This window comes from Pongo abelii, chromosome 20 (assembly GCF_028885655.2).
Source record: "Pongo abelii isolate AG06213 chromosome 20, NHGRI_mPonAbe1-v2.0_pri, whole genome shotgun sequence".
NCBI lineage: Eukaryota > Metazoa > Chordata > Mammalia > Primates > Hominidae > Pongo > Pongo abelii.
The window spans coordinates 16,804,566-16,828,255 of NC_072005.2; the positions used below are offsets into that span (position 1 = coordinate 16,804,566).

The window sequence follows — 23,690 nt, forward strand, 5'->3', positions numbered from 1 at the left end:
ACGTGTAACCAAGCTCAGAAAGCTGGGACACACTGTGGAGGGAGGTGAGCTAGGTGTGGAGTGACTGCCCTGTGTGCCAGAACTGACTGAAAAGCCACATGCGCAGTATGGCCCAGTGCTCTGGGCTGTGCCTGCACAGCGCAGGAAAATGGACTCTACACTAGTGACATGGGTCCTCTCCAGAGGGAAAGAACAACTGCATCAGGGACAGGGGTCAAAGGGGGCCTTTAGCTCTAACTCAAACATTTTACTTTTTTAAAGGAAGATGTATTTATTGCTTGTGTACTGAAAAGTCAGTGAGAAAAAAGGGAAAAGAAACATACTAAGGAGAACGATTAAGCTCAGGAACGCCCAGGAGTGCAGGGCCATGCCTGGATGTGCAGGCTGAGGCTGGGTCCCAGGACGCTTCAAAGACCATGACCCACCTAGATTCCATTCTGCACGGGGAAGGCTGGTTCTAAGGACTGTACACAAGGATATCAGAGACAACGGGTTGCAGAAGGCCACCTTACGCCAGGTTTGCTGGGTGACACCTGTTACTCACTGTCATTCTTAATAGCACCTCATTCATCTGAAAAGTGTCCTGGTCTGGATAAGATGCACAGTCACCCTAGCTACAGGGGGCAGGGAGTGGCTCACAGCGATTGTGCCACCCCTACCCCTGGGAGTCGGCCCAAGGTGACACATGCCCACACAGCTAGGTTGGGGACCACAAAAATATGTGTCTGTCCCAAGCCTCTGTGAGCCTCATCTGTTCATACGGGTGCTGTTACTCCATTTTCCCACCACGGGTAAGAAAATCAGTACCTACCTGCAGTACTCAATGGCACCCACCAGCAGTGCCAATGTGGTGCCGATAGCGGGGTGAACTGGGGATTGGTAGTAGCCCCTCAGTCGGGGGAGGGAGAACTTTTTAAGTTACGGAAATATTCTACACCTCAACTGGAGTAGTTACACGGGTATACGAATTTGTCAAAAATGCATCAAAACGTAGCATAGAGCTAAATAAAAAGACAAATGTGAAAGCAAGACAGACATAACTGTTTAATGAGGGACTTCCACTGCCAAATGTACACCTGAAATAGGCACATTGTACTGTATGTAAATTAGACCTCACTAAAGGCAGTTTTTAAATTGTTGGAGGTAGAATCAGAAAGACAGCTGAGAGGAAAGTCCCTAAGTATGGTTTTTAATGCCTGGAGTTTGAGACACCAGTGTGGGCAGGACACTGATGAGGCCAAAGGGGGTCCTCAGACTGAGATGAGAACTGAAGGCCATGAGTGACCAGGTGAATGAACACCACCCATGGAAAGGGGAAATGGATAGAACACAGAGACAGTGGCAGCAGCACCTGGGGCCACCATCCACCTGAGGCAGGTAGGGTTGGCCAGGCTGCCCCACTCACTGTACACACACAGTCAGAGAGAGCAGCAAGAAAGGGGACAGGCACAGGACGCCCTGCCAGGAGCAGTGTTTCTGCATTGTCCCAGCCAGGCGGCACTAGAGGAAAGGAGAGGAGAGGCTCGGGTGAACAGGGTGGGAGACATGGCTTGGTGAAGGCATAGGGGAACAAGGAGGCAGGCGGGAGATGCTGGGCAAGGAGGGGACTGTCAAGCAGACTCCATGGCACTGGGAGGAAGAGGCTTGAGCATTCATCCTGTAAATGGATGACCCTTGGAAATGAATAGCTGAGGCTGCATGGCACCCTGCCAGTCACAAAGTACTTTTTCAAAGTTGTCTTCCTATCGAACTTCTGGTTACAAAGAGCCAAAGCTCTACATCAATGTGTGCGGATATTCGTGCATGGCAAATCTGTCATCCAGACAGGCCAGTTTTCCCCTTCCTCCTTCACTCAAAACTCAGGCCTGGCAAGGGATAGAGCATCCGATCACTACCACACCAGACAGCCAGACAGAGCCAACCTGTAGCTCCACCCCGCCCTTAGCGGGTCATCTGGAATCCACATGCCTGGGCCCACCGCAGCAGGTGAGGTCAGGAGACAGGCCCTGTGGCCAGCAGGAGAGGCTGCCGTGACTCTTGAATCTCAGGAGACTGTATGGCCCCATAAATGAGGCCAGCACAGTCAGCACAAAGCAGCCTGAAGACACAATGGGGCCTGGTGTGGTGACTCATGCCTGTAATCCCAACACTTTGGGAGGCTGAGGTGGGCGGATCACCTGAGGTCGGGAGTTCGAGACCAGCCTGGCCAACATGGTGAAACCCCCATCTCTACTAAAAATACAAAAATAAGCTGGGTGTGGTGGCGCATGCCTGTAATCCCAGCTACTCAAGAGGATGAGGCAGAATTGCTTGAACCCGGGAGGCAGAGGTTGCAGTGAGCCAAGATCATGCCAATGCACTCCAGCCTGGGTGACAGAGCGAGACTGTCTCAAAAAAAATAAAAATAAAATAAAAATAAAAACAAAAACAAAAGACACAATGAGGGAGGGTTTCCATTTTTTGGAGGGGAGCGGGGGATAAGAAGCAAATGTGGCATTAGCCATGCTGAAACCTAGAGAGATTTTTGATGGCCCAGTGATGAAGTCAGCAACAGTGACTGCCACCATCTGGGAGGGGAGCAGGCTGAGACAGGGCTGCTCATTTCCCAGGGGAGGGGTGCCTGGCACACACCAAGAAGCAATGTTGGTGTCTGGCATCAGGAGCACCTTTGTAGGTTTGGTGGGAACCCAAACCCACCTGGGATGCACAATGGAACTGCTGCAGACACGAGAATTCATTCAGTCACCTTTTCACAGACAGACTCTCCCTGTGTTGGTCAGTCTGGTCTCAAACTTCTGGGCTGAAATGATCCTCTTGTCTCAGACTCCCAAAGTGTCAGGATTACAAGTGTGAACCACTGTATCTGGTCTCAGCTGCTATTTATCTCCTGGAAAAATAAGAACGTTGGCCAGGCACGATGGCATACACCTGTAATCCCAGCTAATCAGGCAACTGAGGTGGGAGGATCGCTTGAAGCCAGGAGTTTAAGACCAGCATGGGCAACATAGTGAGACCCTGTTTCTAAAAAATAAATAGATAAATAAAAATAAAAATTTAAAAATTAAAAAGTTAGCCGGGTGTGGTGGCATATACCTGTAGTCCCAGCTACTCAGGATGCTGAAGTGGGAGGATCACTTGAGCCCAGAAATCCGAGGCTACAATGATCTATGGCCATGCCATTGCACTCATGCCTGGGTGACAGAGACTGTCGCCTTTTGTTTAAAAAAAAAAAAAAAAAAAAAAAAAAGGAGCACGTCCATATTGTGCGCCTTGTGTCTTCTGAAGAGGAACTCAGCGAGCAGACAGAGGGCTCACATTCATGTTGGGGAAGGCAGGCAACAGACAAGACCATAGCCACACTAAAAGCCATTAAGAAAATAAACAGTGTGATTGATGTGAGTCGAAGGCTTCCCTCACAACCACTGGGCCAGATGAGGTGGTCACTTCAGCCCCGGAGCCCTCAGAGAACCCGGGGGAGGTGATAAATCTGGAGCAAGAAGCAGTGCAAGCTTGTCCAACCCATGGCCCTCGGGCCACATGCAGCCCAACACAAATTCGTAAACTTTCTTAAAACATTATGAGATTTTTTTTTAAGCTCATCGGCTATCGTCAGTGTTAGTGTATTTTGTGTGCAGCCCAAGACAATTCTTCTTCCAATGTGGCTCAGAGAAGCCAAAAGATTGGACACCCCGATCTAGAGCAAGTTGCATGATGACCCCGCCTCCCCTTCAGGGCAGCTGGCTCCTCGTGAGCCAATGAGGAGTGCTAGACAGGGCCAATGGGAAACTACGATCATGAGAACTGTCCCAGCAGCCAGCTGCAAAGGCGCAGACACCATCTGGACAAGGAACCTGTCTGTGGCCTGAAGCCTGGCAAGCAGGCCAAGGGGGCACCAGGGCCCTGGTGGGCAAGGCTCCAGGCCCAGGCCAGATCTCCGTCTGCACACATTCCAATACATCTCCTCTTCTGGGGCCGCGAGCCTTTGGCATCCAAGCCAGCTAAGGGGCAGGGACTCTACCCAGGTGTGTGCTGGAGCCTGCTCACGCCAGCCTTACTGAGAGAGCAGGCCCGTGGTGACACTTTCAGGAATCAAAGGAGCCATTACTAACAATTACATTATATAAGCTTACAATAAGTTGTGATAAGAACAAAGGAGGAAGTTTTCAGTACTGTGTACTCAAAACTCATCACTTCCTACTTATTTTACCAAACTTAGTACTATCTAGGTTTCTGAGGTTATTCATGACTACTGTATGGGCATGGAGGACATGGTGTGCTACTGAGTCTCTTTCCCAACCTCACATTCAGTGACCTCATGTTAGTGGCTTGAAGCCAGCCATGGTGAGAGTATTTCCACCACGGAAATCAGTAAACACTATAAATCAGGGCTTGATTTCATGGGCTCCAAACTAGAAATATGCAATCTCCTGGGCCATTCCGTAACACTGTCTGTTTTTGTAAATAAAGGTTTTACTTTTTTCATTTTACATGTTGTTTATTGAGGTAAAATTCACGTTGACATAAATTAACCACATCAAGTTTTACTGGAACACAGTCACGCTCATTCACTCACATACTGTCTCTGGCTGCTTTTGTGCTACAAAGATAGCAGTACAACAGAGACTCTACAGCCATATGGCCTGCAAAGATGAAAATATTTACTATCTGGCCCTTTACAAAAAGTTAGCCAACTCCTGGGGTTTAGACTTAAGAAACTGATGGAGAAAATGTTAATAATGCAATTAAACTTAAAAAGCGTGTCATGCCTGAAGTCATTACATTGGGAACAGGACAATTGAGAAAATATTCTTATAGTACAAGTATTTGAAAACTATTAACTAATTCAGCAAAGACATCACTTGACTCATTAACACAAAGATATCGACCAGGCTGGTGCAGTGGCTCACGCCTGTGATCCCAGCACTTTGGGAAGCTGAGGCGGGTGGGTCACTTGAGGCCAGGAGTTCAAGACCAGACTGGCCAAAATGCAGAAACCCCATCTCTACTAAAAATACGAAAATTAGCTGGGTATGGTGGTGCACACCTGTAGTTGCAGCTGCTTAGGGGGCGGCATGAGAATCACTTGAATCCAGGAGGTGGAGGTTGCAGCAAGCGGAGATTGCACCACCACACTCCAGTCTGGGTGACAGAGCGAGATTCTGTCTCAAATTTAAAAAAAAAAAAAAAAAAAAAAAAGAATAAAGATATCAACCAAAGTCATGTCAAAACCAATCAGAAGCTGATACAAAAGCTCAGCAAAAATCAACACAAGCAGCTGGTGAGAAGCAATTGGCTATATGGAACTGACAATAGTGTTGTATATTTCATTATTATTTGCAAATTATGTGCCACCCATCCTTTATACTAGTAAAACTCATAAACTTACATGCATATTTACATATGTATATATATGGATTTTTTTTCTTTTTCCTGAAAGCTGGTTGTCAAATTTTCACCAGCACACCACCGTCTATACCTTAGTATATGCCTTATGTAAATTAGAGCTTCATTATTTTGAAGTGCTTGAAATAGAGTCTGAATGAAACTAAAGTCCATTTGCATTACTGTATTTTAACATTACATATAAATGAAAAGATTAAAGAATCTGGATTTTTTAGAAATGCCAACTCATAGATTTTTCAATGTTTACTAAAAAAAAAATGCTTCCAAGTTTTATCACCTTCTTGTGCAAACAAAATTTCTTCACAACAATTATCAAAGTCAAACAAAACAGAAACAAAAACAAAACCCACACTCTAACATATAAAAGTTATGTTCTTGGACACAAGCACTCTTAAAAAAAAAAAAAAAAAGGCAATGTTATTTCAGTAATGTTATTCAAGCCGGATGCGGTCGCTCACACATGTAATCCCAACCCTTTGGGAGGCCAAGGCGGCCAGGAGTTCAAGACCAGCCTGGGCAACACAGTGAGACCGTCTCTATAAAAAATACAAAAATTAGTGAGGTGTGGTGGCTAGCACTTGTAGTTCCAGCTACTTGGGAGGCTGAGGCAGGAGGATCCCTTGAGCCCAGTAGCTCAAGGCTGTAGTGAGCTATGATTACTCTATTGCACTCCAGCCTGGACAACTAAAGTTTTTAGAGCAAGACTCTGTCTCTAAAAAATAATAATAATAAGCAAGACCTTGCCTCTAAAAATAATAATAAACATAATGTTATTCAACACAAGTTCGGTATTAACTATGTTCCCTAACACCCTGTATTTTATTTTCCTTATAATTTCTTCGAGACTGAGTTTTGCTCTTGTTGCCCAGGCTGGAGTGCAATGGTGTGATCTCGGCTCACCACAACCTCCGCCTCCCAGGTTCAAGCGATTCTCCTGCCTCAGCCTCCCGGTAGCTGGAATTACAAGCATGCGCCACCACGCCCAACTAATTTTGTATTTTTAGTAGAGATGGGGTTTCTCCATGTTGGTCAGGCTGGTCTCAAATTCCCGAACACAGGTGATCCGCCTGCCTCAGCCTCCCAAAGTGCTGGGATTACAGGTTACAGGTGTAAGCCACCATCCTTATAATTTCTATGGTAGAAACAGTACATGCACTTTCCCCTAGTCTCGCCTCCAAATTACCCACTGCACCCTGTGGATGCCACTGTTTCCTATGTGTGCCATGACATGGAAGGCTGAAAGCAGTGTGACAGCAGGAGGGCATGGGCTCTATATAATGGGTGGCCAAGAGAGGCCTGAAGAAGTCTGACTGTCACAAGAACTGGATGAGGGAGAAGGTTCTCCCACAAGAATGAGGGCAAGGGTTCAAGCTGAGCTGAGAAAGGAAAGAAGGGCCTAAGGCCTATAGCATGTGTAGATCATGACAATAAGGAATGTGGGCGTCTATTCTAAGGGTGATGGAAAACCACTGAAGGATGTGAAGTGACAGTGGTGTCATCTGCTTATCGGTGTGGAAGGGGCAGAACCAAGAGGGAAATGGCCAGGGTTGGACTCAAGATGGAGGGCAGAGGAGGGCTGGAGAACATGCACCCCGGCAGTAGCCCCCGGGCCTCACAGGTGGAGTAGGTGACTAAGGTGAGAGGAAGGCAGAGGCATGGACCACTCCAGGGTGTTTAGCAGAGCCATGGGGTGTGGCTTCACTGACTGTGTGGAGAAAACCAGGTGTTGTCCAGTCATTCCTGGTGGGATGGACCTCTGGGAACATGAAGAACATGACTGGTGGCCTTGACTGGAGTGTCATGTTGCACACTAGTGTTCTGAACCTTCCGGAAATGCATGAGAGGGGAAATAATCCTCTCCACTGATTGCAGTACACAGAGGCCCGCAATCCACTCCACAGCCGATTGCTCTCAATAGTGCTCAAGTGCTCTTCAGGCTAGAGCAGTCTACTTTTCATTTTTTTACAGTTTAATTGAAAAGACAATGGAGCATAGGGGAAAACAAACCAACCCATTCCCCCTGCCCCAACCAACACAAGTGCTTCCATTTTACCCCAAGTTCTAGTTCTTTAGGCATCCAGCCTATCCAGATGCCTGAGTCACAAAACCACTCCTTTCCCCCTCATGGTAAGGCCGGCCCATTTTTCTATAGAGCCTTCAGAATCACGCTTTCGGCTATAGGCTATTTGACTCTGTGGATGCACCATGATTCTGAAGCTTCTCCCATGCCATTTAAAAATAAACTTCATTAAAAAAAAAAAAAGAATTAAATGGAGACAAGGTCTTGCTATGTTGGTCAGTCTGGTCTTGAACTCCTTGCCTCAAGTGATCCTCCCACCTTGGCCTCCCAAAGTATTGGGATTACAGGCGTGAGCCACCAAGCTCAGCCTGTAAATAAACTTCCAAGAGTAAAATTACTGGGTCACAGGACATGAGCATGTCTATGCCTCTTGCTACATAAATAGTTTCCAAGAGGGTGACAGTGGCTCTGAGCTCCTGCCAGCAGGGTGATGCAGGTTGTTGGGGGTGGGGTAGGAGATAGGCCAGGAGAGATAAAACAGCAACAGGCTGGCTTAACATACAGTCTTGATTACCCGCCAAGGCCATTCTGCCCACATGTTTTTGTGCAAGGTATATGTTCCAGGTATCAATTACGTCAACATTTTTCTGTCCAATAAAATCTCGGAGATCTTATGATTATGATTACTTTTTGTGTGTTTGGTTTTTTTCTTGAGACAGGGTCTCGCTCTGTCGCCCGAGCTGGAGTGCAGTAGCATGATCTTGGCTCACCCTAGCCTCAGCCTACACAGCTCAAGCGATCCTCCCACCTCAGCCTCCCGAGTAGCTGGGACTACAGGCACATGCCACCAGCCCCACCTAATGTTTGTGATTTCTAGTACAGACAAGGTCTCACTATGTTGCCAAGGTTGGTCTCAAACTCCTTGCCTCAAGCGATCCTCCCACCTCGGTCTCCCAAAGTGCTGGGATTACAGGCTGGAGCCACCGTGCCTAGCCACAACTGTTGATTCTAAAGTATGTCTCTACACAGGAAGAATACTGGCTATTGCTTCTGAAAGGCAGCTTCATGTGCACAAAGTTGTATTTTGATCATCCCCACCTGCGACTGCAGCACAGAGAGATTTGGAAAAGTATAGGCAGCTTTTAAACCTGCTTGTGAATTTCAGCCTAAGCACCTCTTCCAAGGAAGAGGCTCTGGACCCTGACATCTGGGATTTTGTTCTACAACCAATTTCTTCCTGTTTTCCCCCGAGGGAGCATTTAGAAATGTGTAAATTATGCAATGTTGTCTTGTAACTGCTCGTTGCTGACACTAAAGGAAAGACTACCCTTGAAAAAGAACAGCATTTGTGAAAATCAAAGTTCGGTATCTACAAACTCATCTAGGGGAGTAATACCCCCTAGCTCCTGAAAAGTCAAGAAGGGGCTTATACATGTTACTAGGTACTAAATATCCTTTCAGGCACTGTTTACCTTTAGTAGGATAGGGATGTCCTCACTTTATAGAGAGTATTAATAGCACTGATAAATATTTGATGTGATTTGTCCAAGGACATACAACTTGGAGACAGAGCTGTAGAGATTCGAATTCAGGTCTAATTCCTAAACTCTTACATATTAAATACTTTTCTTTCTTTCCATCTTTCTTTCTTTGGGAGGAGGGGAGAGGAGGCTTAGAGGATTTCTAGCTGATTGTTAAACCTATTCATCAACCTACCCATAAGAAATGAAAAGGCTCCCTTCTCCACAAGAAAAGACCTCATCAACTGGAGCTGACATGGCTTAAAGGCTCTAGAGATGTCGGAGGCCGTGTCTGGCTGGGGAAGGGGCACGGGATCCTCTGCACTCCACAACAGCTCAGGCACAAACTCCCCCACTTCCGAGGTGGAAAAAGACAGCAGAGTCCCCAGCTCTCTACCCAAGATGCTTGACGGGCACTGTCTAGGTGGCACTGGCTTCACATGCATCCCCCTTCCCTCTACAGTGGGCAGCAGTGTTACCTCCAGATGAAAGCAAAGGCTCTGAGGGCAGAAGGAGTCGGGCTCACAACTGTGCAGTGCCAGCGACCTAACCTCACTATGCTTCAGTTTCCTGAATTAGCCCATCTATAAAATGGGATAATTCTTAGCACAGAGTGAGCACACAGTAAGAGTTGATGCTGCTGTCCTTGCAACCATTTCTGTTATGGCTCCAGGATAAAGTCCTTACAGTCCCTTATAAAGATTTACACCAAAGGATGTCGAGCCCTTGGTTTGTGAAGTGGGACTGGTAACTAGATTCAATGAGATCCATGCCCTGGGCTTGGTGACAGAATCAATGATGGAGTTAAAATCTTCACTTCCCCCCTTCCAACTGCATGGCCTCAGGAAGACAACATCCCAAACTCATCTGTCACAGGAAGACAGTACCAGCATCTTCATGATCAGGGTGACTAAATGGAGGCTAGGCATTGTGCCAGGCTCTCAACATACCTCAAGCCCCACAGGACAGTATCACCAGGTGATGGCAACGCCAGCTCCATGTCACAAGTAAAAAGACTGAGGCTTGGAGACATTAAGTGATCTGCTCCAAGGTCACCGAGGTAGAAGCAGCTGAGAAGGACCCGAAGCCTTTCAGCTAAGGTCCAGAAGCTGTGCTAAGGGTAGTGTCTGGCCCGGCGCAGGGTCTCACACCTGTAATTCCAGCACTCTGGAAGGCCGAAGCAGGCACATCGCTTGAGCTCAGGAATTTGAGACCAGCCTGGGCAACATGGTGAAACCCCATCTCTAGAAAAATTGCAAAAAATTAGCTGGGTGTGGTAGCATGTGCCTGTAGTCTCAGCTACTCAGAAGGTTGAGGTAGGAGGATCACTTGAGCCGGGGACGTGGAGGTTGCAGTGAGCCGATTGTGCCACTGCACTCCAGCCTGGGTGATAGAGTAAGACCCCATTTCAAAATAAAATAAAATAAAATAAAATAAAATAAAATAAAAAGGTGGGGGAGTGGGTGGGGAGTGTCTGCCCAGGCCTGGAGGGAGGAGGCACGTGCAGGCTCATGTGGGCCTGAGGGGTTCACCAGGCCACTGGGTCCTGTCGACGGCTTCTGGAATCGCCAAACCTAGCGGAACTGAGTGATACACACAGGACAGGCTCAGTGCCTGGGTGCAGACCATGCCAGTATGGCTCCAACAGACCCCTTGAACCATGGGAGGAATCCAAAGGGCTGAAGGTTGGAGAGAGCCAAGTAACCATTACAGGAAGGGGGCTTCCTCCAGGGGTCTGGCCAAGTCCAGCCGCAGCCACCTCAACCCCAACACTCATCAGCTAAATGACTAAGCCCCACTAAGCCTGAATTCTTACTCCCAAGCCCAACTGGGTCCTCCCAGGTTAGGCAATGCTACTTCTGTAATCTGAAGTCAGAAATGGACCCACATCCATTTGTAAACTGATCACTGGCCCTAACAGAATGAATGGCTCTCTAAATACCAGCAAGAAAACAACCAACCAGTCTTTGCTTCAAGGGGAATGGGGGTGGGGGAAATGACAGGCACGTCAGACCGGTTACAGGAGGCACTGCGGGAAAGATCAGACCAGGATGCCTGGAACAGTCAGAAGACAGGGCTGCTTATGGACGCTCTGGACCCTGAGACCAGAGAGGCAAGGAGGGAGAGAGGGCAGGTGATCAGGTGGGGTGCACAAAAAGGTCAGGAGCTGACTGATGAGCAGCTGAGCATGGCTGGAGCAGGAGAGGAATAAGAAGGGCTACCTGACCCAGAGCCTGGGACACAATGTGCTCAGATGATTCTTTACTGACTCTCTCAGTTGCAAGTGAGGGAAAAGTCAGCTCAAATGGGTTTAATCAAGAAAGGAAACCATAGGCTCACTTAGCTTAAAAGTTTGGGGCAGCCAGGCATGGGGACTCACGCCTGTCATTCATCCCAGCACTTTGGGAGGCCAAGGTGGGTGGATCACCTGAGGTCAGGAGTTCGAGACCAGCCTGGCCAACATGACAAAACCCCGTTTCTACTAAAAATACAAAATTAGCTGGGTGTGGTGGCAGGCGCCTGTAATCCCAGCAACTTGGGAGGCTGAGGCAGGAGAACTGCTTGAAACCAGGAGGCAGAGGTTGCAATGAACTGAGATTGCGCCATTGCACTCCAGCCTGAGAGACAGAGCAAGACTCCATCTCTGGGAAAGAAAAAAAAGAAAAGTTTAGGACAGGCTTCACCTCAGACCAGCCAAGCCACAAGGTCTTAGTCCTCTCCACTCCTCTGACCAGGTCTTAATCCTGGACAGGCTGCCTCCAGGCAGCAAACCCCAGCAGAAAACAGCTCACATCCTCTTCCATTCAAGTCTCCCCAACCTACTCCAGCAAAGTGCTACAACTTTCACAGGCTCTGATTGGGTCACAGGTCTGTCTCTGAACCAATCACTGCCCAGGAAGATGCAGCCCCCATGACTGGCCAGTCCTACCTACGTTACTAACCATCCAATGGGCATGGACTGGAGAGAGGAAGGGGCAGCTCTCAGGAAAACGAGGATGCAGAGACCAGGAGGAAGGCAATGGGAGCTAGATGGGCTCTCTACCACCAAGCCTGTGTATTATTAGGTAGCATGCATGTGAGCACCCAGGATGCTTCAGGCACAGGGCCATGTTCCATTCTTAAAAGCCTTCCTATGCAGCATTTTTTACATCTTTCTGGAAAAACAAAGGCTGCAAACCTAACCTTGTCGAAGGTTGCAAGGTGAATGGCAGAGTCAATGGTTCCAACTCCATTCTGCTGAAGTCCACCCAGGAGAAAGACTGTCTTCTCCACTATATGCCACCTAAAGAGCTGAGACTCTATCCAGCCAGCAACACGACACCACCAGAAAAGTCAAACACCCCAATCTGTTTTCAGACACACAGAGGCAGGAGACTGACTAGGACACTGCTGCACTAGACCCCCTAGAGGTCCAGCTTGCAGGAAGAAGGACTCCAAGATGGCCCTAAGGTGGTCTACAGAGCAGTAGATCATGGCACCACCAACAGACACAGCACAGCATGACAAAGGCAGAGATGAAGAAGGTGCATCCACTTTGGAGTGGGCTGTCTAGACATCCAGGCACAGGAGAGAGCAAGTGTCCAGGTGCCAAGGAAGCCGTGGCTCTGAGACTACCCGGGGAAAGTCTTAAGGGCCGAAGACCGTGAGCAGCGCTACACAAAGCCAAAACGCTTAGGGGGAGCAGGCACCACTGGAAGGGGTTGTGTAGAGAAAAAAGAGACCAATGCAGCAAGGGGCAAGGGAACCAGGTGGGCAGACACCCCCCCGTTAGGCCTTGTCATTCATTCCAAGTGCCCATGGTGAGCACAGAGAACAGCGCCCTAAGGAGAAGACAACCTGGCGTGACAAACACAACAGGCATCCTTGTGCCCAAGGACAGCTCATCTTCCTAAACAGATGATGCCACTTCCTACTTCCCAACTTGAGGGAGCCCACCACCCTAACAGATAGGAAACCGTGTTCGCAGTGCTCTCAACACAGAAGAATCATCATCAGGGTGATGAGGAGGTGCCCACTTGGTCACACCCCTAACTCCTCGTTGGGCTGACAGCGTGTCCAGAGAGGCAATGCACAAGTCTTCCACATACCATCCAGCACAAACACCACCTGCCAACTACACCAGAACACCTAACATGCCCCCTCCACATTCCAGGCCAGGGTTTTCACCATTTTCCTTCAGGTACACAGGGCTGCAGCAGCCTGGGGGCACATGCTGTTTCTGTCTGCATAAAAGGCCCTGCTCCTTCTGGAAACACCTCCCTGACTTCCTGTGGGCACTGCCACTTTCTTACAAGGCCCTCCCATGGCACCCCAAACCAAGCCAGAGTGTGTCTCCTGAAGTTTCCGGAACTGGAAACTAGAAAGTAACTCCTGTCTATAACAGGTCAAACTCAGGAGCTGCTGCCTTTCCCAACACATGAAGCAGCCCATCCACAAGACAGGTGGACACACAGACACACACACAGAGACAGACACATATACACACACACACAGTGCCGAGGACCAGAAACAGAAAAGATTCCCTCTCCTTTCTCTCCACCCCAATTTCAATCCCAAATAGCACTTATTTAAGCTCAGCTCAGTGTTTAGAGGAGGGAAAAAGCTGGGGAGCAAATGCAGGAGGAGCTCACAGGAGAGCAGTGCTGAAGCTTTCCTGGGAGAAGACAGGCTCCTCATTCAGGGGCCCACGAGTTCAGGCACTTGCTTGCCCACCAACTATCAAGGTGAGAAATGAAATGCTTGAGAAGCTCCCTTAAGGCAGAAGTGAAGGTGGAATACCCATTCACAAACCTTTCCCTCACAGACGAGCTGAGACTTAACATGTAGCCCATTTCCGTCACTGCCAGGCAAAAGGGGGAGCAGACACCAACATCAGGTGCTTACTGAGAGGCCCCCCAGAAACACAAGGTGGGGTTGGGGAAATGGAGGCTGCAAAAGAAAGATCACTTGACTCTACCCCCCTCCATTAACCGAAGGGGAAGAAGCCAGGCCAGGAAACACAGGTATGAGTTTCCGGTTACCCAGGGGGGAGGCACAGATGAGAGGAAACAGGCAGGACAATCAGACCCAACAGATCTCCCAGCCTCTGCCCAGGGTCCACAAATTCAGAGAAGCTACAGGAGGGGCCACAGCTCTTGCCTGGGTCACAGCACAGTCTCCTCATGACCGCAGGAGGCCCGGCGGGGTTCAGGCCACCTGGACCGCACCACCGCCCCCAGCATGGGCTCCATTCCAGGCAGTGACTGAAGCACCAGGAGAGACTGTCAAGACAGGGAGGAAAAAACAGCACCATTCAAGACTCTCTCCAGCCCAGGATGGGATCTGAAGCTGCAGCTGGCCAGCACCTGCACTAGGACAGTGTGACAGCGAGGTCCCCAAGGGTGACTACAGGCAAATGCAGAGTCTGCAGTTCAACCAGAACAAGAAGGTACTCACAACTCCACATGGTGATCTCACACCAGCCAAACCACCCTGTTGCTACTCTGGACCTTACATTTCCCATTTTTTTCCCCAAAAACTCCCATTTTGCCTTCTGGAGCCAAGGCCCAACTATTTGACGGTCACATCAGGAGAGGTGATGCCATCAGTGCACACCCACGGACACTGGATCCACTACTCTTCTCCCGTTAACAGGACCTTGATGTCTCCTGGGAAAATCCCCTCTATTGTGGGACTGTTTGGGTGGAACCCACACCAGATTCAGGGGTAAACCAATCAACTAATTCAATCAAACTGCTAATTCAATCAAAGCTCAGACAAGGCATAAGGAAACGTTTGGTGGGGCTTCTGGCAAAGAGTCGGGAGTTTGGTGAGGGAAAATCCTGAAACTGCTGGGAAGGAGAGGAAGACACCCTACTATGTGAAGGCAACGCTGCAAAAGAGGGAGACAGAAAAACCAGGTCCTCACCTGACCGCAGACTTGCCTTTGGGCCTGCGTGACCATCAGCCCCTTTGTGTCTAAGCTCCTGCCACCAGCACAGTGCTAACCTCCCTCTAGGGCTGGACGGGCCACAGAATTAGTATAGGAAGTAAAGACAGGTGCTGTGCAGGCAACCAATTAACACGGAAGGAAACAATGTGAACCAATGACCACCCAAAAGGATAAAACTGTTCTTATTTTATATCCCTTCACATCAGTATCACGGGTCTCCCACTGACAGCGCTGAAAAGCCAGCTTGCTGACTGCTTGCCTAGGCACCACGCAAGATGCACCTGGGAAGCGAATGGAGTTGGGCAGCATCTATAAAGGGTTCTGGAGGGCTGGCCTGCAGAACAGGAGGGCTGTTAGCTACCATGGTAACTACCACATCACCCTGGGGGGAAAGAGGATGTGGCCACCTCTCCATGCCTAATTCAAGCTGGGCCAGGAACCTGATGACTAGAAGGGGGGACATCAAAACAAGTCATCAAGGGGATAAGAAGAACTTAAACCCAGTGCGTGCAGGGGGCTGCCCAGAGAGCCAATGTGACCAGGAGTGTGGGTGGGAAACAGATGAGTGCACTACCGTGCTGAAGGCACAAGCAGGCAGTGGGGCCGCCAGGGCCTGGGAGTGCTGCCAGCCCACTGGGCTCTCGGTGCGGGCCACGGGTCACACGCACCTGAGTCCTCCCAGTAACTCAGCCACTGCTGACGCCTGCACCACAGAACCCCCACCAGAGTCAAGGCCAGCCACAGCCAACGCCCTACAAAACCATGCTGTGCACCCAGCACACGAATACCCGAGTCTCCACAGCAGCTACGAGGCTGACCCACCACAGGGTGTGGCCTGGACAAAGCAGCACCCTACTTTCTCACCATAGCAAATGAAAATCTGGGGGGATGTGTGTCCAGGAATGCCATGTTTTGTCACATGACCAAAAAAGGCCGAAGGATCACTGGGGACCCAGGCTTCACAGATGAAGTGACATTTGAACAGTGTCTAGGGACCACAGACAGGCAGAAATCTAAGATCAAGCACCGCCTTCTCTATTAGGGTGAAAAATACCAGATGAGAAAGAAGGAGGAAAACACACCTCACACCCCTTCCTCAGCCAGTTCCAGAGAAAGCACAGAACATTTCAGGGACCACTGTCCTCCCAGTCTGGCATAAGAGCAGCGCACAGATGAATCCAGCATAAACAGCTGGACCCAGGCAAGAAAGGGGAGTGCCTGCGCAGCACGTGCCCACTGGCCTCTCACATGACAAGGGAGGTAGCCAGCAGGTGGGTGTGTTCCAACCCCAGCCTCATCCCACCTAGCCTCCTTCCAGCTGTGTCTGCTGAGCCTCAGTTTCCTCACTAGTACCTGCCTCCTGTTTAATCTACACCTGCTATGAAGATTAAATGTGTTTTGAATGCAGGTGAAGTGCTGAAAACTGCTGGCACCTAGGACCTGCTCAGTAATGCTGACAGCCATTCCCAAAACTGGCCCTGTTTACAGTGAGAGCACCAAGCATTTGGGCACCCACATGCTGTGGCAGTTCTAGATACTAAGGGAGCAACTCCTGCTCTCCTACTTGGGCACTTCACAATCACATCGAAAATATAACCAACAAGACCTGTTATCAGCAGGAATATATGGTGTTAAAATGATGAATGGTTCCTGAGGGAGACGGTCTTGGATTAAGCCAGGTAAGGTTTCAGAAAAGGGAGGCAGTAGGGATGACAGGAGGCTCCCAACTGGAGGCAGCACAAAGGTCAAATTCCAGGTGTCACACACATACAGGTAAGACGTGCTCTCACAGTTACACTAATGCTGTTTTGATGACAAGACAGAACTTCATTTCGAAGCATGACTGGATTAGGAGTAGGTTCTGTCCTCGAATTTTCTTTAAAACAGTTACTCAAAGCACACCTGTTGTTACGTGAAGCTTCCAGAAGGTTTCTGATGATAAAAATGAACTCTCATACTCAAAAAGGTTTGGAGCCACTAGGCTAGAGGAATTTAAAGGCGGAAAAGTTGTAGGAACTGGGAAGGAATGGAATTCAAAATGTAACGTGAAAACACTTCATGTTTGCAAGGGTACACCTTAGAAGACGCAATGGAGTTCAGCTTCCATGCTGGGCACCACTGATGTGGGAAGCGGAAGACTGTCGTAGTTAAGCCCTCTGACATCAGAACCACCCAGTGATGGATTCAGACCCAAGGCAGATTCTGGTTCCCTTGTCTGCAATACCAGACAAATCGGTGAATCTCTCCTAGCCCCTAAAATGAAGATGAAGCACCTACCCTAGAAGTAATTCAAAGAAGCAACGAGACGCTCCACACAGTAGTGTCTGGCACTGTGTAAGTGCTCAGTAAACAGCGGCTGTTCGTCTTGCAGCCTCTGCTGCCCAACGGAGACTGCTGCTGGTACACAGGAGACCAAGCCTAACTCTGCATGCAGGGGAAACCTGATGAGCCCCCTGAGGCTTTCCAAGATTCATTTTCCTGCGGTGGATGAACCCAGGAAACTTTGCTGCAGTCCCAGCAACATCCAAAGGCCTTTAACCCCAATTGCCTGACAATCCTTGGGATGTGAGTTCCCAGAGGGCTGCTGGTACTTCACCTGGCATGACCCCTCTCCTTTTGAATAGGCTCCATAGAGAATCGCAGAACCTCCTGGTACTTGGATGGCCACAGAATCCAAAGGCCTATACACAGAATCCAAGGGCCTGGGTATGTCCACATAGCCACCTCACAGTGCCCCCAGACTGTGTGAAGCCAGCTCTGACAATAATCCACCACTTCCCTAAGCACATCACAGAACTCTCACCTTCCCCACCCTAGGCTTGCCTCCAAAAGCCACACAGAGCAAATCTAATCCAGAGGGTACAACAACACCCCAAATACTGAAAACCAGTGCCATGTAATGCTACCCCAAGGCCCTTCCCATTTTCTCAAGCCCAGACTCCCCGACCATACCCACAGACACAGCTCGACATCTGCCTGTGCCCCATCCCACGGCAGAGAGGGAAAACTGTGCAATAATTTGCCGGCTATTCCTTCCAGCTCTGTTCCCCTCATGCCAGAGACAACGCAAGAAAAGCCTGCCTGCCTGACTACAGAACTTATTCTGAAAACCTGGATGACAGAATATACTTAAGAAAGCCATCTCATATTCTTAAGAATTCTCAACTGTTTTCAAATAAGGCACGGGGAGAACTGTTCCATTTGGACTTGAGACCTGCGGCACCATCAGGCCATCCCTGACTGCCGAGCCCACATGCCACGGCACCCCACCCCAGCTCGTTCATGACCATGCTCTCTCTATCTGCCTTCCTCCCTATGAGGCGCCAGGCCCCTTGGGCACAGGGCCTGGGCATCTTCAGGTGTGTACCCTCTACACCCAGCACTTGCTAATCAGTTAGTGACTGAAATGTAACTGCAGTGCCTCCCAAGGCATGGAATGTATTCAGAGAAGACCTTTAAATACAGCATGCAGAATTATCGGTATGTCTTTCTTACTCAGGAAATGCTTCCCGGTTCAGGGAATCCCTATGGCAAATCCACACCCTGCTCTGAGAGTGAAAAGCAGCTGTTTTGGAAGGTGCTCCAAGCATGGGTGCTAGCGAGACCACACTGGAATGAAATGTGCTGCTTCTTCTTTACTCACTGGGCCACAAACTCGGCCACCCATTCTGACAATCAGCTCCTGGTCCCCAAAGGAACCAGGCAGACGTGGGACAGCCTACCACTAGGAACACAAAGGAAAAGCACAACGTGCAGTGACAAAGCACCCAGTTTCCAGAAGGAGATGATAGTGAGGGAGTGGCCAGGGGACCCCTCCCACTGGACTGGAGTCACCTGGAGTCAGTCTGGTTAAACTGGAGCTCCATCTGAGAAGATGCTCACAGACCCCAAAATCAAGAAAAGGCAAGCCAGGTGTCCTCCTTCACCTAAGAGAGCTTGGCGCCCTTAAGGTACATGTCCTATCTTACACAGCTGCCCAGGGGCTGATGTGACCATGGTGCCTTTTTACATCTGTATCCAGAACAAAGCCCCTGACCACACGCTGGTCTTGAACAGTCCTCCAGGGCTCTGGGACCTCCAACCAGGACAACATATTCTGAGGACCACCCAGAAACCTCAGTGAGGAGAGTGTAAAGTCCACTTTCTCCTGACGGACAGAATGAGTCAAAGACAAGGACATACACCTGTGTCACAGGTGACACTTGCTACCTTTCTATTTCCCGAAGTCAGAGAACACCACGCTGCTCCTCTCCTGTGTCCTGGCCACAATACACAGAGTAAAGACAGGAGAGTCCCTGAATCTGGGCAATTGTGGATCAGGTGGCATTTACATGTTTGGGTTTAGGGTCCTCTACTATTTTGGATAGGGTCAGAATCAAGAGTCCTTCATTTTGCAATTTACACCATTCTGCTTTTCTGCAGAATAAATGGCATTTTAAGTTAATATCAAAAGTGCTGTAATGTTGAAGTAGAGAGCAAACTGGTCACACAGATTCATGAAAAGTTGCACATCGGTTGCTAGTTGCCACACCGTGGTCTGGCCCAGGTTTCTGTCTGTGACAGAGACCTTAAGATGTTCACGGGACAGGCTATCTCATATCACCACCCTGTTAGATCTAACACAGGTAAATCCAGCCCCAAGCTGTAATCTCACATACACTTGTAGGGGACGTTACAGACACGTCCTCACACGTTTTCTTACCAGCTCAAAAATGCTGCCCCCTCGTGCCTCTTGTGGAGCCATCTCTCCAACTTTCAAGGCAGTGTGGTGGTGTTCAGAGTTGGAAGGACTCTAAGGACTGTCACTTAATGACTCTGGGTAAGTCCCTAACTTTGGTTCCACCACCTCCCATTAAGTCAGTAAGAAACAAAAGCATTTTGTCCTCTGCTTGCCCCTGGAGACACCCAATGAGCAGCACCTATTACCTGATGCTGCTGGCTTCTGCACCTGCAAAAGGGGAGACTGGCTCCCCCACTCACAAGGCTGTAGGGAAGAAGCAGAACTCTCTGACAGGGTGCCACACAAACTAACAAAGCATACACCTTGGTTTAGAATTTTGTTAGTTGAGAAACTTCACACAACGTACCTTGCAAAGATATATTAAAAAAAAAAAAAAAAAAACCCTTCTAGAACAATTGACATTAGCCTCTGCTGTCCCTTCTAGGATCTGAACTTAGATCTGGAAGGAGCTTTATGGGGTGCATACACCAGTTCCCAATCCCACCCTGTGGACAAGAAATCCGCAGGCAAGCCAAGGTAAGCAACATCCAACCTTCCAATTCTTAGGTGGGAAAATGATCTTTCTTGCTGTGTCTCTCCGCAGAGTGCCTCGGTCACCTCTCCCTTGGTCTCTGTTGCCTAAAGAGCTGTGAGAAAGAAAGCAGCTCCCAAGGACGTTTCCCGCTCAGAGCCTGGCAGCTGGAGGCACTGACACACGCGGCCAGGGCTAGTTCAAGTCCCTCTTTGCTGCAGGACCTTCTCAGGCCTCTCCCTGGTCTGAACACAGGGCATTCACTTGCAGCTAGCAAGCCCTGCCCTGTGCTGTTATTTTACTTGCCATGAGGATGCAGTACACCGTTTACTATCCGTCGGACTTTTCCTCTAAAAGCTAAGTTTGTTAATCATCACTTAACATCTGTGTTCCTCACAGTTCTACTGAGTAGCGTCTCAAGCCACCTGTGATTCTTTCGCTCTCCAAAGTTCTGCATTAGAATATTCCACGACTGAACTCTTGGGCATAAAGCGGTCACAAAGGCTTCTTGGTAAAATGGGGCTCAAATGTAGCTCCTCAGGCACAGGTCCAAGATAGATGCTAGGGTTCAGTCAGTTTAAGCAGCAGGTAGAAAGTGTGCCTAAGGCTTCTGCTCTAGAGGGAGAAGACAAGACATGAAACATCCCCAAGAAGCTTGCGTGCTGCACAGGAAGATAAAGCTCATACCTCCACAAAACGAGTGTCCCAGGCAGATGGGAACCGAATCATCTGCTGAGGAGACTGCTCACTACGACTGCTGTGCAAGAGTAAGACACAGTCCTTCACTTTACCCACAATGCAGCAAGAGTAAGCTGGAACAATCATGCACACACTGCGCTTCGGAGAGATTTTCAACACCCTGGGCTGAAAGGGTGCACGACGAAAAGAAAAGCTCCGACTGCTCTGAAAAACTGTTAGTAGCCTTTTCAAAAGGAGAGTAGAGGATTTACTTTATTACTGAATTGGCAGAAATTATTAACTCTGAGCCTGCTGCTATAGGAATTCAAATGCATACTCCAGGGGCTAAAAGTGAGAGCACAGAAACCACTTTCCTCCTAAGAATTCCTTTGTCAAGGAGATGGTTGGTAAACACGACTTCCTCACTTCCCTAACTTTCCAGATACTTGTGGATATTAGGTCAGTTCCTGACACTGATTTTGCAAGCAATAGCTACGTTTGTTAACCATAATTGCATGCCCATAAAGGTAAGCATTACATGACACAATTCTCTGCCGCTTCTCTCAGAAGAGGTTTAATTTTAGTGTTGGCTCTTCAACACTGTCCCCGTTTTTTTTTTTTCATGAGCATCTTAAATATGTGTCAACTAAATATCCAGTAGTGGAGTTCATCATTGGGCAGGGCAGAAAGGAGAGAGCGGCACGCCGGCAACACCTGTGCTGGAGCCACCTGCTCTCACCTGAGCCCACATTGATCCGAGAGAAACTGCAGACGCACTGACATGCCCGGCTCTCACCACCACCTCCTCCAGCAACCCTGTCCACCGCGGCTCTGTGTTTCTGCATGGTGTTTGCTCAAAGCGAACGGTCCTGTCAAATGGCCCATAACAGCGCTCAGAGGGTCAATCACAAAGGAAGCACTTTCCTCATTGCTCATAGTCAAGAAGATAACTTCCCAAATCCATCCACCCCATGTTAGTAGGACTCTGCCCAAGATCATCACTAAAGTCCCCGAAAATAAGCGGTATGAAATGCAAATTCCACGCCAGGTAACATAACCAGGGACCTATATAGCATTTCTGCATGTGCTAAGACACACAAAACTAAGATTTGTTCTGTCCTCCTTTCTTCTGCCTCAAGGAACCCTTTAGATTAGAGCCTTACACAATACTGGAAACTGTGAGGTCACTGGAGTGACCTAATCTACAACACTGTGATCGCCTGTCAAAGTGCCGCCTGATCCCAAAGCTCTCTGAGGTGGCATTAAGGATCAGTGCTAATATCTCAGCAACCTCTCAGACTCTCCAGAAGGAAAGCGAGTGCGTGAAATTAAAAAAATTACCTTCCGGCTCCACAAAAGATGCACAAGTCACCAAGGCTATTTTTTTCATGTCACTAGTTTTATCCTCTAATATTTCAGTCTTAAAATTGCAATGGCACCAGTTACTGCAAAAAGGACATTCTAGAAGGTTTTATATAGCTTGTGCCCACTCCACCCCCAAAGTCATAACAAAAATGTACAATATAACATTTGTTAAAGACAATTATCATCAAGTCAATGTTAATGGGACCTGCATACCAGGGATAAGAGAAGTACTTATATCACAGCAACCAGAGCCTTCGAAAAAACTCATAACCCTTCAATCTTAACTAAAAATTGTATAAGCCAATGTGAATTATTCCCAAAACATCATCAGAGTGAAGCATATTGCTAAGAGTAATCAGCCAAGCTCCTGTAAAAATGAAAGCAAAAACCCCTACGGTGAGAGAAACCTGAGTTACCTGACCAAGCCAAAGATGGTATTTTTCTTCCATTCACAGCATATTAAAAAGTGATCTCAATGGCTACTTCCTGGGAAGCAGGGCCTCTCCTCATACCTGGATGCTACTGCATCTTCCTACCGCCCTGCTCCTGCCGCGGGAAGAATGACCCCTACTGCCAAGAAACTCTTGGAGAAAATATGAGAATAGATCAGTCTTCCCACCCACCCCCCCACCCCCGCAACAACACACACACACACACACACACACACACACACACACGGAAGGGGAGGGGGCGGTCCCTCCGCAAACAGTAGCCTCAGCAAAGGGGCACCCGAGGAAGCGACACTCTGGAGTTAACCCTGACAGTCTGGGTCAAAAACCACCAGGCTGAGACCCCCAGGTGAGGGAAAGAGCCTACTGAAACGGAGCTCTTGGATAAACGAGAAAGAAAAGTCCTCTTTAATTCACTACCTAAAAAATGGAGCTCTGGCTTGGTCAGAGACGCAATGGGTACTGAGGCCCAGAAAGGCAACAGGAAGGATCCTACCCTCCCCGAGATCATCTGTCGTCGGCAGCGACCCCAAGAGGGTTTTGGCAAAGGCGTGTCTAGTCACAGAAGGGAGATAGACTCTCCACGTACCCTGGGTACCCGGCCAGGGGCAAAACAGACTGGGGGTTCTCTCCGAAGCCAGGAAGGTGCTGCCAGCCGAGAGGAGGGGGAAGAAGGACTTCCCTCATCACCCAGAAGGCCAAGACATGGGAGACATAGGTTCCCCGAGTCATACCCCGAACACCAGTTGCTTCACAGCCCTTCTCCCTCCCCTTCCCGCTCCGGGAGGGCTTCCCGGGGGTCTCGGGCCCCGGAGGCAGGGCGAGGCAGGGAAGCTTCGTCCAGAGCAGTGAGGGTCGTAGAGCTGGAGCAGAAAGGGAGGAAAAACTCTAGCCTCAGCCCCCCGTCTGCTTCCTCCGCCCAGGCCGCACGGAAGCCTCGGCCTCACGTACCGAGCGCTGCCGGGCTGCCCGACCTGCCCCCGGCCCGGGCCGGAGAAGTGAGAGGCAGGGATGGCAGCGGCCCTCGAGGGGAGGTGGACGCCTGACGGGTCCCCCGAAGCCCGGTGGGCG

At 49.2% G+C, this 23,690-nt stretch overlaps 1 protein-coding gene across 3 annotated transcripts in view; it reads right to left on the reverse strand.

Moving 5' to 3' along the window:
• The window catches only part of MED26 (mediator complex subunit 26), a 55,061-nt gene that overhangs the window by 30,784 nt on the left and 587 nt on the right, over nt 1-23,690 (reverse strand). Inside the window, exon 1 of one of the 3 annotated variants that reach the window (XM_024237600.3) lies at nt 2,747-3,011. The exons of the other annotated variants lie outside the window; for them this stretch is intronic. The gene's annotated coding sequence lies outside the window, so the exon portion shown is untranslated. Of the gene's footprint in view, nt 1-2,746; nt 3,012-23,690 lie in introns of those variants that run through there. 3 annotated transcript variants of the gene reach the window in all.